This window comes from Neltuma alba, unplaced genomic scaffold (assembly GCF_004799145.2).
Source record: "Neltuma alba isolate B1F8T4 unplaced genomic scaffold, ASM479914v2 tig00010278_pilon, whole genome shotgun sequence".
Lineage (NCBI taxonomy): Eukaryota > Viridiplantae > Streptophyta > Magnoliopsida > Fabales > Fabaceae > Neltuma > Neltuma alba.
The window spans coordinates 549,943-557,710 of NW_021635202.1; positions in this window are offsets into that span (position 1 = coordinate 549,943).

Genomic DNA, 7,768 nt, shown 5'->3' on the forward strand with positions numbered 1-7,768 from the left:
GGTTGTTTTTTCTAGTGTTCTGTTACAATTTCCAATGTTCTGTCGCACTTTCTTTCAAGGTTGTTGAGGTAATGATTTCTATTGCCATGGTAAATCCCTCTCTTTTATGAAAATTTTGCTATCTGGAATTGTCATTGCGGCATCAATTTCTATCACTGTGGGGATAAGTCTATTTTACTGAAATATTTCTCTCACTTACACTTTTACCTGTGCATAGGTTGACACTTTTTCTTACTTGTTGAGTGTATAGAGCTCTTTTAAAGATTCTAATTCTTTAGGAATTGATTGATTATATCTCTTAGGGCTTGGTTTAATAACAATTACAATTTTTTCTTATATTCTCACTCTTTTTTTAGGAGATAACAATAGGATGGATGAAGCCCTTCCTTAAGAATTTAAAACAGTACAACAATAGTTAGAGCTCATTCTGTAACATCCCAAAATTTAGGCCTATAAGTGTAAAACATAGCCTAAAATAGGCAGCCTGTTAGATTTTTTTGGTAGGAATTCCCTAAATTTCCTGAAAGGATTAAAGGATTTTCAAGGACTAAATTTTAAAGTAAAAATTTTCTAAGACCAAGGGATGAGGAAGATTGAGACTTCGATGAAGTCTTAAGGACTAAGTATGAGAAATTAAGATGATTATGGGCTAGAAGTCATGTTAGAGACCTCAATGAGATGATTCCTAAGGTTAAATCTTAACAGGGACCAAACCGTAATTTTAAAAAGTTTCAAGCCGAAAAGGATAATAATAGAAAATACGCCCAAAATTAAGACCTATTTAAGGTTAAAAATAATGAAAATGCCCCTAAAATAAATTTAAGGAATTTCTAGAAAGACAACAAATTGCGGGAATTTTGGCTAATTAGGAGAAGATTAGTCAAAGTCAATTATTTTAATTACATGGAGGTCTCAAATAATAAGACAGAAATAGGAAAAAAATAATTTGGACATTATAGAAGATTATAAAATTGCTCCCAACCCTTGAAAGTGAAGATGTTGACTTTAAAAAAAATTTAAGGCACAGGGGGTATTCGAGAAGACTTTAAAAGAGATATCTAAAAGTTGAGTTCTGGTCTGAGAGAAATTAGAGAATTTTTACATAATAAAAGAGAACTAGTGAAGCAGAGGAGTAAATTTTCAGACTAGGAAACATTCACTTTTCGCCTAATTTTTGTCATCATAACATCATATGAAGCTATTGTGAGAGAGCATATGTCAATGCTATTGGCGAAGTTAGGACCCAAAAAAGTATTTAATACGATGCAACATTGCAAGATTGATCGAGAAACTATATAGGGTTTATTTTTGGATAAATTTTTCCTATTTTCTTTCCATTCTTGGTGCCATTTTTCATGAGGTCATAGTATTGGAATTTTGGAATTTGTCAAAGGCCAAATTGAAAAGGAATTGTCCTAGAATTGTGGCATTTGTTAACAGGAAAAATTTGGAAGGTAATTTCTAGATAAAACCACATGGAAGCTTGGGGATGATGATAGATGACAATGGTAATTTCTTCCAACTTTGAGGGCAAAACAAGGTCTTTGGACTTGCATGAAGGCTTGGAGAAGATGACACATAACTATTGTAATTTTGTGCAAAATTGATGGCAAAGTAACATAAGAGGCATTATAAATACCCCCTCCTCCCATACATGACTGTTTCATAAAAATTGAGAGGAGAAGGGTGAAGTTTTGCTCAAAAAAATAGAGAGAAAGAAGAAGAAGAAAAGCAAGAGAACTCAAGGAAATTCAAGCTTCTGTACAAGGTAAGATAGTAGATTTCAATGTGGTTATGATGCTCTAGTATTGCAGAGCTTGTATACGATTTTGTTGAGTTTTGGAAGCATTAAACCTTAAGTTGAGGTGCTGTCCAATATTAATTAAGTTATGGAAAGAATTGATTAAAGTTATATTAATGATTAAGAGGAAGCAAGGAAAGAAGTAATTAAATGGTTTTGTGATAAAATTAGAAAGAATACAACTTCCGCTTAACCTTTGTATAATTTTGGCCAAGACTAGGGTTTGAGTTAGGGTTGAATTTTGATAATTTTGATGCTTTCAATGTGCTTAGAATGAAAATTGTGTAGGATACAAGTGAGAAAGTAAGTTTGGAATCATAGGAATTGAAAATAGAATTTTCGAACTAAAACCATATATGTTTCGGCCAAGGCTTGTCCATAGGGAAGGAATTGAATTTTGTTAATTTTGAGCTTAGAAATGGATTTTACATGCAAAATTATGTAGAAAAAGTATATAAAAATTATGTTAAGAAAGATGACACTAAGACCCTAAAAATTAAAGATAAGGGTTAAGGATTTGAGTTGAGTTATTGAAGTTATTTTGAACTGACACTTAAAATGCCTTTATTATGTTATGAATAGGAGTTGAGTTGTAACATTTCAAATTTTGGGCCTAAAAGTGTAACAAATAGCCTAAAATGAATAGGTTACCGAACCCTAATTGGCAAGAGTCCCAGAAATTCTCTTAAAGGATAAGAAAGATTCTCAAGGAACAAGTTGCAAAGAGAAAGTTTTTTAGGACTAAGGGAAAAGGAAATTAAAGGCTGTAGTGAAGCCTCGGGGCTAAATGAGAGGAATAAGGGTGAATATGGGCCAAAAATTATGCTAGAGACCTCAAATGGATGATTCTTAAGGCTAAACCCCAGTAGGGATCTAATTGTAATTTTGAAAAGTTTAGCACCGGAGAGGATAATGATGGAACGTATGCCCAAAAATTTCAAAAAAAATCTAAAAAATGGAACATGAGGTGTTAAGGCCCATTTAAGGTTAAAAACAATGAAAATGCCCCAGAATAGATTTTTGGTAATGATAGCATACGAGGAGGCATTGAATATGAAGGTCATGAAGCCCAAATAACACTCCCTCAATTAGAAACCCAGTAAGCCCTCCAGAATGTTCAAGGGATTTATAGCTCTAGAATGCTTACATGGAGGAGGACATGGATCATTCCTTGGATGATGACACGGATACATGCGGAGCTTAAGGTGACATATGGAAGGCCACCCCGAAAACCACCATGGCATATAAGTCATTGGAGTATGAACACTTGGACCTTGAGAAAGATCAAGGCCTTTGGGTTTGAATATATTTGAATCACGTTCTTAAAAAAACGAAATTAACCATAACTAATACATAAAGACGTCTTCTTGATGCTTCTTGAATATTCTTGGACCTTCCAAATGGATCTTCATAATTACTATTCACGTCCATAAGCATGCATGGGCCTTTTAGGCATCCATTTGGGCTTGAATATATTTGAATCACGTTCTGAAACTCCCATGATCCATAACAAAATGCATTTGGGCCCCAATTTAAAAGATTATAGCTCTAATGGATTCCTCCAGGCACATATAATTGTGTTGGGCTTTTAATAACATGAGAATTGGCTTCAAATGCTCCTTTTGGACTCTTAGAACATGCTCTTATCTTTCTCAAGGTCCAAGTGTTCATACTCCAATGACTTATATGCCATGGTGGTTTTCGGGGTGGCCTTCCATATGTCACGTTAAGCTCCGCATGTATCCGTCTCATCATCTAAGGAATGATCCATGTCCTCCTCCATGTAAGCATTCTAGAGCTATAAATCCCTTGAACATTCTGGAGGGCTTGCTGGGTTTCTAATTGAGGGAGTGTTATTTGGGCTTCATGACCTTCATATTCAATGCCTCCTCGTATGCTATCAGGTAAATTGGTTAATTGTGGGAATGTTGGCTAATTAAGGAAAAATTAGTCAAAATCAATTATTTAAAATATAAGGAAGCCTTAAATAATCAGACAGAAATAAGGAAGAATTAGTTTGTAGATTATGACAGATTGTAAAATTATCTTTGAACCCCTGAAAATATAGATATTTGCTTTAAAGAAATTTAAGCCGAATTTTACAGAAAATGGGGCATCTAAGAAATCTGCAAAAGAGATATTTACATGTTGAGCTTTAACCTGAGAAAAATTATAGAAATTTTTTATAAATAAATTTTTGGAGCCTGTAGACATCAGAAAGTATTTGATCAAAGTTGTAGTGGAATAAAATAATTAAATGTTTCCTTTAAGGGATAGAAACCCTAAAGACTCTTCTTGCCTAATGCTTGGTATTATTATATCATATGGAGTTATTTGTGATGAGAAAAGTAGTTCTAGAACATGTACTGGTGATACCATATGTAAGTTAAAACTCGAAAAAATACCTGATACAGTGTAAAATTATAAAATAGGTAGAGGAATAGCCAAGGGCATAATTATGCATCAATTTTCCTTTATTTTTCTTCCTATTTTGATGATAATTTGATGAAGATAGATAAGGTTGGGATTATGTCTCTTATCAAGGGCAAAACTTGAAAAAAGATTAAAATAATATTTACTAATCACATTTTAAGTATGTAAAGACACTTGGCAAGAAGAGAATGTGCATGAGTCCAAAATTGCACATCTAACTCAATAATATAGGGGAGATGATGCAAGAGAACACATGCCAAAATCATAGGAGACAACGCTTAATCAAGAGACATGTGCTATGGTAAAATGGTAAAGGCAACTTGGATTAACCTGAGTAAATGGTAACTTAAGCTCCATAAATACCCCTTTTCCCCTCCCATTTGTGTGTTCGGATGGCTAAGAGAAGGAGAGCAAGGGAGAGCACAAAATTTTGAGGCCAAGAAGGAGAAGAGGAAGAGCTTCAATTTCCATGCAAGACTAAGTTTCAAGACAAGAAAAGATCATGGTTTTAAATGTAATTTATGATGCTTATGTCTTGTAAAGCTTAGTTATAGTTTTTTATGAGACTTGGAAGCATAAAACCCTAAGGGAAGATGCTATCCAAATATGTTTAAGTTATGAAAAAGATTGATTGATGATGGAATCATGTTTAAAGGCTAGAAAGGAACAAGGATAAAGTGATTTTGTAATGAAAATGAAAAGAATCCAACTTCTCCTTATGTTGTGTATATTTTTGGCCAAAGCTACGGATGATGCTAGGGTTTGGTTTTTATGATTTTGATGCTTTCAATGTGTTTAGAATAAAAAATTGTGTGGTTGAAGGTGAGAAAGCAAGTTTGGAAGCATTGGAATTGAAAATAGAAACTTTGAACCTTAAGGCCCTAGTGTTCAGCCAAGGCTTGAAGGGAAAGAGTTGGATTTTATTGAATTGGAGGTTGAAAATAGATTCTACATATAAAATTATGTGATAATAGCATATGAAATTAAGTTTAGAAAAATTAGAATTAAAGCTCAAAAGTTAAAGTTAAAGGGTTAAAGTATATTCAAGGGAGCTATGTATAAATGTTGTTTGTTACCATGGCTCTAATAAATGAATGGCAATGATATGTTGATATATTTATGGTCATGAGACATTAAAAGAGAGGAACAAAAAGGAATGGTTGGATTGATGATGAAATGAGATCTATGTGAATGAATTATGCTTTGTTTCTAGTTATTCAATAGCGATGCATGAAGTATAAAACATTGAGCATAAAAGCATGTTAATAGCTAGCTTGTCATGGATAAGGTAAGCATATCATATACTTGTATTCATCTTGTATACATATATGGTAATGTTTGCTACTGAGATTTTCTTGAATCTCACCCTCCCTTAACCAATCATAATAGATTTCATGAGCAAGGAAGAGGATTGACAAACTATGTTATGTTATTTATGATATGTAATTCTTATGATGATATATATGTAATAAACATGCCCATGATGCTATGTAAAGATGGATGATGATATTGGCATATATGAATGACTGATGATGCATGGAAATGATCAATGGTATGCTGGAATGATAGCATGAAAGATAAAGAAAGTGTATAGCATGATAATACAAATAAAGAGATAAATTATCCCATAACAAGCAATTAAATTGAGACAAAGCAAAAGTATGATAAATAAATGAATCTGCTTATAACATTTGGTGAGCAACTAGTACATATCTTAAGCTTTAAAATAAGTGGTAAATTACTTAAAATAAATATGTGGGCTAAGAGATATGATTGCTCAAAATTAGGATAGAGAATTTGGAAATGTACCATTTGACCGAATGAATAGTACAACTTTACATGTAATTTTGGAATGAATGATTAAGGAAATGAATCAATGAATTTTTTTTCCTGTAGATAATTGAAAGAGCTTTAAATGGAGATTTAAATCACCTCAATGTAATTTTTCTATAATTAGTTATGAATTTTCAAAGTTGGATAAAAATCTGGAATTTACCAGTAAATAGTAACCCGAGAATCAAATTTTAAATTTTCAATCTATGGGCTTATTATAATCTGCTCGAACCATAATACTGTTAGATGCGTACTAAAAGGTATAAATGGAAGGGTTTTTTATAAGCATTGGCAAAAAGGACTTTCAATCTAATGGAGGAGAAGCAAGAATCAAGACATGGAACAAGGTAGCATGAACATCCAGCTTTAATATTAACTTGTATTGGTTATTTGTTAGGTGATCTATACCATGATGTGGTTGAGCTATTGATGATGACGATAATGATAATGATATATACTAAACTCTTTACATTTGATGCCTTGGCAATATGCATGAGTGAGTTTTCTTTATGGTATGAATATGTGCTCCCTTTTCATGGCATGATAGTTAATGTATGTTACATAATAACCTTACATTGTTGGCATTATTGTTATTATTCCTTGCTACTGAGATTCTCTTGAATCTCACTCTTCCTTAACCAACCATAATAGGTATTTGTAAGGATGAAGAATGCATGATGAGAACCAAAAGAAAGAAGAGAAGAATTGGAGAAATGTGTTCATGTATTGTAACATAGTTTAATGTTCAAAATTTCATTTTCAATTCCAATGCTTCCAAGTTTACTTTTTCATCTCTACCCCACACAATTTTTCATTCTAAACGTATTAGAAATATCAAAATCATCAACATCCAATTCTAACTCGAACCCTAGTCTTGCTTGAAATTATACAAAAGTTGAGGGAAAGTTGGATTCTTTCCAATTTCATCGTAAAACTATTTAATTACTACTCTTTTCTTCATCTTAATCATAAATCTGACTTCAATCAATCCTTTTCATAACTTAATCACAATTAGAAAAAACTTTTCCTTAGGGTTTCATGCTTCCAAAACTAAAAAAAAACCTATAACCAAGCTTAACAGCACAAAGGACAACATAAACTACATCAAAGTCTATAATCTTACCTTATATTGAAGCCTTAACATGGCTAGAGGCTTCTCGCTCTTCCTTTTCTCCTTTTTGTCATCAAAATTTTGTGCTCCCTCCCTCTCTTTAAGCTTCACCAAAAATCTTCATGCAATAGGGGGTATAGTTAGAATGCCTCTCAAGTTAAACTTTCATACTTTATCATCAATCTTGCACAAAATTACAATCACCATGTGTCATCTTTTCTAAGCCTCCATGTAAGCTCAAAGACTTTATTTTGCCTTCAAAATTGGAAGAAATTACCAAATCATGTGCCATCACCTCTATGCTAATGGAAAGTAGTTTAAAATCCAAAGATGTTTCTTTTCCAACTTTGTCCTTTAACAATTGCTAAAACTTCAACACCATCCCTTCATGAAAATGACACCAAAAATAGAAATAAAATATTAATAAATTTGTCTGAAAAAAACTCTAGGTTACTCCTCTATCAATTTTACAATATTGTACCATATCAGATAATTTTTCAAGTCTTTACTTACTTGATAACACTGGCATGTGTTCTGTTATCCTAATCCTATAATTATCCTTCTTCTCTCACCACAAATGGCTTCATGGG